At 43.4% G+C, this 13,333-nt stretch overlaps 1 protein-coding gene across 3 annotated transcripts in view; it reads right to left on the bottom strand.

Annotated features, from left to right (window-relative positions):
• Positions 1–13,333, bottom strand: part of HHAT (hedgehog acyltransferase) — a 309,905-nt gene that overhangs the window by 35,532 nt on the left and 261,040 nt on the right. The gene's annotated exons all lie outside the window — the stretch shown is intronic.

Raw genomic sequence — 13,333 nt, forward strand, 5'->3', positions numbered from 1 at the left:
ACATCTTTTAGATTTTCTGTGATGGACAGCCCTCAGGATGCAAATGGTCCCTTCTTGTTTACTACAACCAATGTGCTCAAAGACCTTCTCACCTGGAGACACAATTTGGAATCAAAACAAATGAGAGTGGTCTCATCCACCTAAGGTATAAACAAACAATGTGGAAAGGGGGAATGAGGTTTATCAGCAAAATCCCATGTTCCTGTGTCAAAAACTGGGTGGCTTGGCCTCCCCCAAGCAGACCAGAGACATCTTCCTAATGGTCTCTGGGCACAGTGTTATATCCCCTGGCTCGGCCCTCACTTGTCTGTTCTCCTCTCCTTCTAAAAGCCACAGGTTACAGATAACTCCCTTTGGTACAAACCCCTGGCCCCTGGGAGACTTCTAACATCAAAGGAATGCAATCACTTTTTAAAACAAAATATTAGATTTCCCCTTTTATTTTACTGATAGCAGGTGAGTCCTCAGGTTTTTTTTTTTGCTCCCAAGATCACATAAAAATGCCACCAGAAAAATAAAGAAAAGTCCTAAGATGTGCTGCTTGGAGACCTAAATATGGCTAAAATTAGCAGCTGCCTCTTTCTCTGGGCAAGAGCTGGCAGCAGCTGGAGTGTGACAATACCCAGAGGAGAACAGAGGGGAGCAGAGAGATGCTGCGGGCACTCTGCTCAGGCTGGCACCGGAGACAAAGGCTTTGAGCCTCGGGTCGGCTGGATGCTGGGCAGCTCCCAGGTGGAGCATCAGCTTTGCCTGCCCTCTCAGGAAGCCTCCATCTGCCAGCCTGACACGGGGAGACATACTTCCAGACCAGCTATTTCTATCTGCTGCTTCCTGTATAATCAACATCATGCATGCGAGAAGGACACACGAGGAGAAGACGAACAGGAAAGCAGGTGGTAGCTGGAAGTTTGGCTTTGTTTTAAAATTCGCTTATTAGTGCATCCCTGGATGGTCACTGCGGGCCCCTGCTTCTGCTCACCCACCTTCACCAACCACATCAACACTCTTTAAACTGACCTGGATCAGCCATGAAAGACAAGCGTTCTCCAGCAATAAGAAGGCCAACTTTCCTTCCTCCTCACCTTCGCTGGGCCTCAGGCCTGGAATACCCTGCTCTGGATGACTACGTCCACCATGTGACGTTGTTGTGGCTGGGCGTGTGACTGTTCCCACCTTCGTTTCACACCATGGAGATGCCTGTCCTAAGGCCCATACCCTCAGAGCAAAGTCTAACTAGTCTAAGGCGTGATCTTCAACACTTGAAGAGGGTGTTTCTGACCCTCCAGCTCTGGACTGATGCTCCGCACTGCATTTCTTACAGTGGGGAGTCACTGCCAGCCCATCTCAGTACCATGTCCCACCACCCCACCTTCCCATACCACAATGCCTGCTTTAGTTTCCTAAGAAACAAATGTTTGTTATGTGGCCATAACAAAGTACCACAAACTGAATGGCTTAAAACAACAGAAACCTATCGTCTCACAGTTCTGGAGGCTGGAAGTCTGAGGTCAAGGTGTTGGCAGGGCCATGTTCCCTCTGAACCTCTAGGGGAGGTTCCTTTCTGGCCCCTTCCAGCTTCTGGTGGCCCCAGGACTTTCATGGCAGCATCACTCCAATCTCTGTCTCTGTCACCTTCTCCCTGTGGCTTCACATTGCCTTCCCATGTCTTCGCATGTCTGTCTCTGTATTCCAGTTCCCCCTTTTTATAAGGACACCAGTCATATGCATTAGGGCCTACCCTAATGCCCTCATTTTAACTTAATTCCCTCTGTCAAGACCCTATTTCCAAATAAGGTTACATTTTGAGATAATAGGATTAGGACTTCAATGTATCTCTCTGGGCAACACGATTCAATCCATAGCACCCCCCTCACCATGCTTTACTCTTAGTAGGTCTCCTTTGCAAAGAATACCCCACAGCAGCAGATAATGTGAACAGGGCAGCAGCTGGCATGCTGCAAGAATCTCAAGTCAGTGCAGAGAAAATGGTCCAGATGAGGCTCAAATGCCTGTCCATGCAAAGCTCTGACCCCTTGAACAATCCTGTATGGCACTCAACAAGTGCTCACAAATAAGGACTCATTTTTCTCTGTCTTCATTTCAAGACGATGAAAAGTTTTTCTCCATGGTTTTCATTCTCTTTTACTGAATATTCACTGAAATACTTGACTGCCTTAATTACACTCAAGACAGGTAACCATGGTGCCGAACAAAATTCCTGAGGCAAGGAAAAGTCCCCCTGGATTCCACTTTCTGATCTTCACAGCAAGGAGAAAAACCACAATTGTCTTCCCAGCACTGCGCAATGTAACACGCTGCGATCGCAGGTCTTCAGCTTTTACCACAGCCATCCTGAGACTATTTTGTTTTCTGGTAATTCAGAGAGCACAGCCAAACAAAATGATCTTCCTCTTCCACTGCTTTCTCGGTCTGAGTAAGGGGGATTATATGAGAAACAAGTCTTGTGAGCGAGCTAACACAATGCCTAAGTCCAAGAGGGGGAAAACCAACACCCTGAATGCTGATTTGTCAGGTGAGCAAGTCTCTCACCAACTGAGCAGGTTCAGAATACAAATAGTTGCAGGGGTGCAGGCTAGCCTGTGGCCAATCCAGCTAGCTGTGCAGGCTGGACCCTCAGTCCCAGAACTGGGAAGGTCTGATTCCTGTCAACCCCCACCCCACCACAACCCCTACTTATAAGTACCAGGAATAGAATAAATCAGGTGCCTTAGACTTTGTCTCCGACAGTGACAATCACAAATGTTTTGTGGTGAAAACAGTGATTGCTTGTGATTTAGGCCTCACAGAGCAGAGAGGACAGAATGGTGCAATGTAAAGGATATGGGATTTGGGGTCAAAAGACTTGTAATTTTACCTTGTTTCCCTGCTTACGAGCTGTGTAACTATGAACGAACTTCCTAACCTCTCTGAGCCTCAGAGCTATTAGTAACACTGCGATAATATCTGCTTCAACTATCTCCCCGGGTTGATGAGAAGACCAACTGTACTAGTGAAGTAGAAATTATTTAACAAACAATAAAGAGTTAAAATAGTAACAATGGATGCTAAGAGGCATTAAGGTATATTTAGTCAGAGGACTCAGCAAAATCTGAATGCTGGTAGCCTAGACGTCTATGCAAAGCAAAGGAAAGGAACATTTGATTATTAGCTGGGCTGGGGCCCCACACGCTGTGCAGAACTCCACCTGGCCAGGCTGGACCACAGGGAAGTTCCTTTAAGGCAGATCAGCCTGAATGTTCCAATGTCCACATTTTAACAGTACGGATAATACAGACACACACACATCCACACACACCAGTGTTTGTGATCCTTTCACTGCAAGGTGTAGAGTTGGCCCAGACCCTCTCCTGGCCTTCCCCGGGCAAAACAACAAAAGGATATGAGTTACGACATGGGAGGGAGAGAAAGCCTCTGCAGGGAGAAGAGGGAGAGAGAGCTACAAGAGCAGAAGAGGCCAAGGGGAGAGATGGCAAAATGGGACCAGTGTGACTCTTGTTACTTCTCCAGCCTCATGGGATCATCTAAACAGCCACACTCTTGTGCCAGCTCTTTTGCCCCCTCTGAACATGCAACTAAGACAGATTGCAAAAATGGTCACACTCCTTCAGTCCCACCTGTATCAACACCCTTTGAAATATGATCGTGCAGCTTATCAGGAGATGGAATCTAGTTCCCCTCCCCTTAAATTTGGACTAGCTTTATGACATGCTTTGGCCAAAAGAATGCAGTAGAAGTGGTCATATGCCAGTTCTGAGCCTAAGCTTAAAAAGGCCTTGAATAATTTTCTGCTCTCTCCTTTCATCTGCTATGACTGCCATGTGAACAAGCCTGGACAAGTCTGCTGAAGGAGAAGAAATCAACATGGAGCAGACCTGACCTACCCAGTTCATCCCAGCTAACGTCCTAGAAATGTGAGAGCCCAGCTAGGATCAGCAAATCCAACCCACAGCTGACCCATGGATATACGCATGAGGCTGTCCTAGAGTAGCAAGACCCCAGTTGACACAGAGACTCATGAACTAAATAAATGCTTATTCTTTTAAGCCATTAAGTTTTGGAGTGATTTGTCTTGCAGCAGTGACTAACTGATACACGCTAACCCAACCATGGTCCAGTCTAGATCAATACTTCTTTTCTCTGGGGCTAGAATAAAGATGATGATGTGAGACATAAAGGACAGAATGATCTTCTTTCCCCTATAGAGCAGCAGTCTTCAAACTGGCTTGTGCATATCACTAGGGTTATAGCAGGACTTTCCAAAGTATAAACAACATGGATAACTTGAGAAGAATTGATTTCCAAATCCTCAACTTCTCTCTCTCTCTCTCTATATATATATATCCTTCTCTAAAAATGCATCTGTCTAAGGTTAATGTTCTCCTTTCTCCTCCTCCTCTCATAAAATATCCTGTACCTCACTTTACAAAGGAAAGGCAAGCCTCTTACCCCAGCCTTATAAACCCTCAAGGGAATCGGCACAACACTTTGAGAAGCAGTTTGACAGTGTTTATAAAAGCTGAATATATGCATGCCCTGTGATGCAGCAATCCCTCCCAGGAATGTAACCAACAAAAATGCACACATATCTTCACCACAGGTCATATAGACTGCTCATAGGACCTGATAGCTATTATGCTCATCAACAGAAGAATGGATAAATAAACTGTGTCACGTTCACACAACAGAATACTTCACAGTAATAAGCAGGAAAAATCTATAACCACATTCAAAAGTATGGATGACTCTCTCAATATGATATTGAGGAAAAGAAGCAGGACACAAAAAAATACATACTATGTGATTCTATTTATAGATATATTAAAAAAAAACTCATTGTAAAAAGCTATTCATTTAGAAGTCAGAATAGTGGTGACTCTTCAGGGCAGGTAGCAACATGAAGGAGTCATGAGAAGGGGCCTCTAGGTGCTGGCTAAACATGTGTGTTCACCTAGAGAAAATTCTTATGTGTACTTTTCCAGGCTATATTACATTTCAATACAAAACTTTAAAACAGTCAGGAGAACAAAATAAAGGGACAATTAGATAACTCCTTTAATCAAACAACCATAAATTCCTACTCGATTCATCTCAAGAGAAATGTATTTCCAATAAAATTTTGCTTTTTGTGTTTAATCATTACTTATCATATGGTATCATTTTGGGGTATTTTGAATTATTTACTACTAATAATCGTAATGATAACTCAATCTAGGAGAAAAATGTTTACATTTCTGGCCTTATGGTAATAGAAAAACAAATGAACAAACAAAAACAACAATGCTGCAGAGAAGTATGATAACTGATAAAGGAAATAACTTTTAGACAAGACAAAATTCTGTGAGGGAAATGAAACAGAAATAAGTGATCAAGGAAATATCACTGTGAAAGAAGACCTTGCTCATATATTTTTGAAAGGATATGGTGTATATCAAATCACTAAGTTATTTGTAATTTATATTATTAAAAAGTGTCAGTTTTATTTTTAAATGTCAATATTTATAATACGGCAAAAATAGACCTGTTTAATTATTTAAATTTAGAATAGAAGAATTTAAAAAGCATAACAGGGTACATAATTTTTCAAAGTTGCTGTATTTGGAGGCATATAAGCAAAAAAAAAGTTATACAAAAAAAATGATTCAGTATAAAAGAATCTCCCCAAACATCCGTCCCTTACAAACCTGTCACAGTGGTATATTCCACCTACATTAGATAGGATGCTTTTGGTTACAAGTGACAGAAATTCAACCAAACCGGATTGTTAATAAGTGACGGCTCTGAGATTTTACCTTACTTGCAAGCAAGAGATTAGCCTGTCAGTTTCATGGATGCTGGCAGAAGACACAAGACTCTTGGGTCAGAGACAAAGGGCTTTGTTATTCACAGCAACAACAGTAGCCAGAGCATTTCCCTGAGCCCCAGATCCCACAATGCAATGTGAAGAGAACCAGGTGATGCCTGCACACGCAGTGTGTTATGTTATAGGAGATAAACCCCGGGCTCAGGGAATCCGAATATTTTATAATGGGCAGTAAGCCTGCCTGACTTTTTCCCCAGGAAGAATTATTTATTATACTGGACAGTAAACAAATACTCTACTTTGGAGGAGGACAGTATCTCCACCTTCCAAAGATGTTTGCTGTACAAATATTCTTGGAAAGATAGTCTGGAACAAAGGCAGTCTGTCTCTGCTCAAAAGACATGCAGAAACACAAAAGAGCCCTGGGGAATTGTCTCCCAATATGAATTGAGTAAAACAAAACAAAACAAAGTTCCTGTAACTGAAAAGTACACAGATATGTTGGTTTCAAGAATTCCTTGATTTGGGGGCTTAAAAATACGTGGCAGGGCATTGTCTCGAAAACAGTGTCTAAGATGCAGCTCTGCTTTCCTTGGAGTTGGCTTCCCTCTCTATTTGGCTCTACACTGGTGATGTCCAGAGGGCTGCCAGCAGCTCGAGCCCAATATTCTGACACTCCTGCAACAACAAAAGAAAGAGAGCTTCTCCTTCCCGACAGTTCCAACAAAAACTCTGGAATTGCGCCACATGGGGAGACGAGCCATACTGACTGGCCAGTCCTGGTCACGTATTGACCCCTAGGTCTTAGACGCGGGGTGTGTCCCACCAGAATGACACTGATTGAGAGTGGAGTAGGTGAGGTTTGTTCCCAAAGAATGCGGAACAAATGTTGATCGAGCAAAACTGCAGCTTTCCCCTATAGTACTCTCTAAACCCCTCAGGATAACAAATCTCACATGTGTACTTTTGTGAAATTCAAATATCATTTCTTATTGCAGGCAGATTCTCATTTTAATAAAGGTAGTAGCATATCCAAATTGCTATTTTATAATCAAATCTCTTGCTATTGCAGTGGTGCTGTAGAAGGGATGTTCTGCGTGATGACAATTGCTACCTTATCACTCTGTGGTAGCTAAATAATGGCTCCTCCAAAGATGACTGGGTTTTAATGTCTAGAACCTGTGAATGTTACCTTATCTGGCAAAAGGGACTTCAGAGACGTGATCAAGGTAAGGATCTTGAGATGGGAAGATTATCCTGGATTGTCCAGGCTGGCTTGATGTAATCACAAGGGTCCTTATAGGAGAGACACAGGAGGAGTCGGATAGAAGACATTGTGATGACAAAAGCAGAGGGACAGAGAAAGAGCTGAAGATGATACACTCTTGGCTCTGAAGAGGAGGAAGGCAAGTCATGGGCCAAGGGATACAGCCAGTCTCCAGAAGCTGGAAAAGGCCAAGAAAGAGATTCTCCCCTAGAGGTTCCAGAAGGAGCCAGTCTTGCCAACACCGTGCCTTTAGTTCAGCAAGACTAATTTTAGATTTCTGGCCTCCAGAACAGTAAGAGATAAACTGCTATTGTTTTCAGCCACCAAATTTGTAATAATTTGTTACAGCAGCCATAGGAAATGAATACACGTGGCAACATAAAGCAAGTGGTCAGTGCCCACTGTACTGGCAAACAGAAATAAACTCAACGATGGGTCCTGCAGCCCAAAAGGATTTGCCTCCAAAGCTGAGACACTTGATGGTGATGACTCTTGCTAGATTTTCTTTTCTGTTACAAAAACGTTCCTGAACTCCATATTAACTCTTCTTAATTTTTAATGCTTTAAAAAATGTTCAGTACTAATTTGAGGACACAATATGGTAAAAAGGGTCTCCTGGCTACTGGTGCATGTGAGAAAAACTAGAATATAGTTACCATTTCAGACTTTATCCTGGTCATCAGGCACCAGTCCCATAACCAGGGGGTAAAGGCCAGGGCCCTCCCCTTTTATAACCAGCTGGCATGCACTGGCACAGCTGGTGCTGAGCTACCTGTGCACCCATTGGTAGAAAATATAATAGTAACTGTAATAAGCAGTCTAATAAAATTAATAATATAAATTCCAGGATGTGTGTTTCATTTCAGAAAGCATGCATGCACTGTAATCCCAAGTGATTTCCTAGTTAGGGCCTTAGAGTACAGACTTGGGAATCCTATTGCAAATAGCCTTTTATATACTGAATACATATCATGTGGTATGCAGCTTTATTATATATATAGTTTAGTTAGAGAATAAAGGAGACCTTTAAATTTTGAAAATTATTTTCATTTGATTTTAATATCTATTATCATATCTGTAATACACTTACTTCTTTTTTTCCTTAGTTTTATTGAGATATAATTGACATATAACATTGTCATAGTTAAGGTGTATAACATAATGATTTGACTGTAACATACTTTTGAATATTACCCTGTATATTTAGGACTAGGGGCAGGCAGACTGGGGGCCAACAAGAGGTAGAGACTTCAAATATTATATGCTAATAAATCAGTGAAAATCAAAATTATTTTATTTTTATTTGATTGTGTCTAAGCTATGCAAGTCTTTGCTTGATATTCTATTGAAAGACACTTTAAAATGTTCCTATATTCCATGAAACTCTTTTCAAATAAATTTGTGGAAACTCCTGGTTAACAGGAAAAAATTTCACACAACCTCGCAGCAAGTAGGATTTAAGTGCACTATGATTCATACTCCTCTCTAGATATTTTAGAAATTCTCTCAGCTTTAACATTCCCCCAGGCGCACTGCTGGATGAGAACTCCCACTCACTATTTCTCATGCCCTATGCCTAGTTACTTGGTCTGAAATGCTTTTAGGAGAACCAGTGCCCAAGACATCTGAAAGTTTTGAAATTCAAGTGCCAAGAATGGCCATAAATGGACCAATGTGTAACCATGGGTCAATCGCTTAACCGATATCTATGTAACAACTTCACCGCCAGTACAACATATGGGAAGCTCCTCTTCCTCAATCCTAGAACTTGCAGAGGATCCAGCAAGGCAGAAACAAAGTCAATCAGAGCAACGAAAACTCCATTTAAAGGTAAGGGCTGGTGAAGATGGTGAAACAAAGTAATCACAAAGGAAGGCTCCCAAGACCTTGACATCTGCCCTCTGTCTTCTCTCATCAAAAATGAAATTTTAATCCCAAGAATTAAAGATGTGAGGGGAATGAATTTCTACTTAACCACAGCCTTCCAGAATTTCCAGTGCAACACCCCAGTTCAGCTTTAAATAAAATGCCTGTCCAGAGCCATTTGAGTCAGGAGACAAATAAACTGCTGGACAAGCTAGTAAGCAGGGAGAAAATATACTTTCTTCTTTCTCAGCTAGAAATAGCAAGCAAATACAGAGAGTGCAAAGGTTCTGACTTGCATAAGAAAATTACTAGTTCCTCTCTCATTGCCATCTGGAGGGAAAAGAATCAAATTCTCCTCGTCCTGGCTCAGGGCCACTTTAGCAGCTGAATGTTGAGATGGAGATTGCCAAACTAGATCAGGCAACAAGGCGGGAAAACAAACGTGTGTGTGAGTGTGTATGCGTTGATGAGAAGTCAGGCAGGAGAATGTTTGGTGGATGTCACGTCTTTACCAAGCTCTCATCACCATAAAACCCTAGATGCAGCATCTGGGGCCCCGTCTCTTAGGAAACGATTAGGTCTGTTTTTTACAAACTTCATGCCTTATGTTGACAGAAGTAGGATGGACTTTTCAAAAGGAACACTACCCTGTACCCAGACAAACACTATAAGCTCTTAGCCCCCTCAAGGCCAGACATGTTCCCACTGGTTGCCTTGACTCCCCACTGTCTAGGACTACAGAGCTATGCAAGGATGCTTAAGACACACTTGGTTTATAGACACTGGTCTCACAGACTTGGAGTTCTAACTCACTCATATTTTTTAGTTATAGAGCGGTCATCAACTGCTTGTTCAAGAAACTAACACACATTTCAATGCTGAGGATTTAACGCAGACATGAGAAAGCTCCTTCCATCAACAAATGCTTTTGAGAGCCAAAGAGTTATGTAAGAAGCAACCTGTGTTTGCCTCTGCAAAGCATGACACAGCAGGGTCCCTCCTAGAGCAGGCTTGGGGACCAAATCCCCAGCCACATCCCTCTCAGATCCCTGGACCCAGTTAAGTTCCTTAAAAATACATAAAGAGAGGGCTAAACATTCACATTCCTCAAGCTGCTTGATGCAGATTTCAAAGTAAAAGCTTGGGGATTTTTTTTCAAGAGAAAAATATAGATTCCTTACTTGTCACTAAATTAATTGAACATTACTTCTCCAACCTCTGCAGCAGAGGGAACACTTGTTGATAAAAATGGTTTGTTTGTGACATGTACCAGAGCCCTAGGGGGCCACTCAGTGTTTTGATCCTTTGGCTGGCTTTGTCCACTCTTCTGGACAGCAGGGAATGACAGAAAGGGAAGGGCCTGGTTTTACAGCCTCATATCACCAACCCCATAGAGACCAGAGCAGAGATTTTTACATAAGCCACTAAAATAAGCTTTGTAGCTTAAAGCAAACAAGTCCATATTTAAACTCAGTGAAGGAGAGACAGAGAGACACTGACCTTAATACAGCTTCTGCAGGCCAATCATGAGATAGTTCTAGAAACATCTGTAATGCTGGGAAAGGCTCCCTGGGAATTAGGGAAGGTGTGTCTCCTGAGACATACGTGTAACTACATCACATTCACTGTGGGGAATTTGCAAACTCCTCCAGACACCTGTCTGTCCCCTTCCTGCTCTTCCAGGACTCAGAGAGGTGAGATCTGTTAGAGGGATGTGGTGCCACCAGCTCCACCCTGTCGCTGCAGCAGCCCCAGCCCATGAAGGCACAGAGGGCCAAGGGGAGTCATCCCCAGGGAAGGGTCATCTTCCTTTTAAACCTGGAAATATAGACATTGAGCTTAAATGTTCTCCATCACCTACAGACAGACTTCCTCACTCTTCATTGCATTTTCTTCAGTGTGTAGAAATGGGTCTTGGAACAACAGGTACTGATTATCTGGCAGAAAGAAGAGGCCAGAGACAACCAGGATGCCAAATTCCTGGCTCTTTAATCAGCAGCTACATGTGTAGGTCAACCACCCCTAATCTGAAGTCTTTGGGGCCAGATGAGTTTCAAAATAAACTCAAAATAAAATTTTAGAAAGCTAATATAACACACCCAGCAGAATTTAAGGAAGCGTCCTATCAACCCTTTAATACTTTTTTGGTGCCAAAACATGAATATTCATACTAACCTTCTATCAGGTCAATCAAATTGCTTATGAAAAGAAATGCAGAGTTCTCAAGGATGGCACTATCTGGTTCACTTTCCTCCAAGAGATATCTAAATTCAATCACTTGGGGATAAAGACCACAGCAGGGAACAGAGAAATGGGGTAACTGCCAAAACCCCATTAGACATTCCCTGACTCAGGAAGCCCATGGGACAGACCAGCTAAGATGGGACCAGGTTGATCTGAAGAATCTCTGACAAGAAAATGCCTTCTAAGCTCAGCTTCCCTGGCCTCAGAAACCAGAGGGAAACAATTCCATAGAGCCCTCCATACTCTGAGAATCAGTTCCCGGGACTCTGGCCCCTAGTTCCAAGGATACAAACGTATACATCCAATCATAGACCATAGTAAGACCCATGGTGCAGCAGCAGACCCGATTTTTCAGAGCCCTGACCTGGTGTGACGGCTGTTAGCTCTACAGGGTGCAGGGCAAATTGTGCTTTGATCCTTCTGCCTTTGAGAAGCAGAAAGAACATCTTATAGCTGCTGCGCTGCCAGCATCCCCAGGTTCCACCTCCCTCCTTGCTCTCTTCTCACTCTGTGCATGCTCCCTGGCTAATCATGTCCACTCTCATGGTCCCACCTACAGCCTTTCTGCCATTGGCTCCCACATCTCAGTCATTTAGCCCCACCCGCCTCCCCAACTCCAAGTCATATTTTCAACTGCCTCTTGGGCACTGCCCGCTGGTCGCCTCGTGTACTCTCTCGCTGCGCTGTAATCTGCCAGTATCTGGGTACTTCCCCACATCTCCCTGCCTTGTCCTTAGGTTGGCCACCTGACTGGTTATGGTCAATGGAATGTGAGCAGAAATGCCACATGTCACTTCTGGCAGGCGTATTTAGTACCTGGGGCTCCATCCCCACATTCTCTTCCCCTATGATGCCAGGACAAGTCAGTGGAGAATCAAAACAGAAACATCCCAGGTCCTGGAGCCACGGCTAAGGAAAAGCCACTGGACCCACATTGAACTGTAAGAGGAATAAACTTAAATGGGGAAAAATTCTTGAGAGTTTGGAATTATTTGACATGGCAGCTAGTGTTAATAACCCCTATGCACCTGCCCTCTCCACCTGGCAAGTTCTTACTCATTGCTCAAAACTCCAATTCAAATGCCACCTCCTCTGTGAAGTCCACCTTCCACGGGAAGGTCAGCCACTCCATCCTGTGACTTCCAGCCCTTCACTCATGCGTCTGGCACGGCAATTATCTGAATCTATTGATGTGGTTCTGTTGGCACGTGTGGCTCCCATATTTGTGTGTGCTTCTTTTTCCACCCCTGTGTTCTCAGTGCCTTGGAAGTAACAAACACCTGATATGTTTGATTTACTGAAGCAAAGGTCAGCGCCTTCTCGCTCACATGACCAGCAAACCCTAATCAGCACTTTCCTCTGAGCCATAGTGTTCTTGGTGTGATGCTAGGTACTGTGGTAGGAGGCAAGAGAAGTAAGCCACTGTCGCCCACCTCCAGGAGCAGTTTTTCATCATTAGATCCTCTGCACCCCATTAGCTCCCATCTTTATTAACGGACAGCTTCCACTTAAAAAGTACATGGTCTTTTCAGGAACTATCAGCTAAAACATTTTTCAGTAAGCAAGATCAAAGAGGGATATTGTAGTGACGAGATGAAAGCAGCATAGGGCTTTCTCATGGCTCCTTGGAGCCTGGCTCACCCAAGCCTGCCACAGTTTAGATCCGTGACCTGGCATTCTAGGATCACACAGCTGTGCCAGGGTTATTTCTGATGTGAAAAGTGCTGTACAGAAAGCATCGCTAGGTCCTCAGGGACCCAGTTGTGGAGATGAAAGCCTAGCCATGCAGAGTCACAATATCACCACCTGGCAAATCTTCCCAAGCCAAAAGCACAAAACCATGTCACTGGTCAGCGAGACAGAACTGGGGATCTTTGCTTTTAACACATAGTGAATTGGCTGGAGTAACGTGCACTGTGAGTGCCGCCATTCTCCCATTTCTCTTAAGGACATGATGGAGCTCTTAGTTCCAGCCCAGGGGAAATGGTGACCATAAATAAATGATGACCAATTATTAATGCAGTGTTTTCAAAATAATTCCCATAGGCTAGCATTTTACTTGCTGCGGGTGTGGCTTTGCTGTGAACACTGAGAGAGCCACTTAATGTACATTAAACATAAGGTCAGCTGCTAGT

The sequence above is a fragment of the Equus quagga genome, chromosome 13 (assembly GCF_021613505.1).
Source record: "Equus quagga isolate Etosha38 chromosome 13, UCLA_HA_Equagga_1.0, whole genome shotgun sequence".
Lineage (NCBI taxonomy): Eukaryota > Metazoa > Chordata > Mammalia > Perissodactyla > Equidae > Equus > Equus quagga.